Here is a 944-nt window from a genome sequence, read left to right on the forward strand (position 1 = left end):
ATAGAGAAATTTTAACAGTTAAGGAGTCTGAAAGTAGAGGAAAAACTGTCTTGGGTATATTGACCTTCCTTGTTCTTCTGGCAATTCATAATYTTTCCTGTCGCAGTTTAAAATACAGCCCACAGAATCAAAAAGTTCTTGGTGTTTTGACAATAAAATAMGGACTGTGTCTTTTATTTAGTTTTTGTGGAGCACCAAGCAAAATGAAATCATAGTCTCTGATTTGAGCTTGAGCACTGAGGTACTAGATGTAATATTTAATAAACAGCTTTTACAAACATAGATTCAACTTTTTTTAAAAGATAAAATCTGATGGTTTGGTTTTTTTTTCTTTAAGTGTGGCAAAACATGAAAGTCACACACCAGAGAAAATGCCRAATTATTATTGTTTGGTGATGCATGTTATAACGAGTCCTAAGAATTCCTACAGCAGTTATAAATATTCCATTCATTTTTCAGAGGTATTTTTAAAGGTTTTATTTTAAAAGGTTTTTTTACTCTTGCAGTTAAATAGAGGATTTTTTTTCGTAATCTACACAAGTGGAATAAAATATAATCTCTGAATTTTTACTATCTTTATTGTTTTGCTTCCAAAGACTCCCTTTTTTAATACAATCTTGTCACCTTACATTTTTTTGTTAAATAAAATACATCAGTCCTGCTTTGTCAGTGAGATTTAATGTTTTTAGGAGAAATTACTCTGAAAGGTCTTAATTTAAAAAATGGTAATGGAATTATTTAATTTTGTAGTTTTCAAATGTGAATATTCACACATAATTGCTAAACTAATTTTACAAAAAAGAGGAATAATAAAGTTTAATAAATTTTCTGTTGCTCTAAATTTTACACATCAGCTATACTAAACTATGGACTGATCCCAAGAGTTGCTGGTTGGGGATATCTCTTTTTACCCTAACTTGGCTTTTTTTTTTATTTTTGCCATC

The sequence above is a fragment of the Malurus melanocephalus genome, unplaced genomic scaffold (genome assembly GCF_030028575.1).
Source record: "Malurus melanocephalus ecotype Western Australia unplaced genomic scaffold, MMel_1.1 scaffold_4, whole genome shotgun sequence".
In the NCBI taxonomy this organism is placed as follows: domain Eukaryota; kingdom Metazoa; phylum Chordata; class Aves; order Passeriformes; family Maluridae; genus Malurus; species Malurus melanocephalus.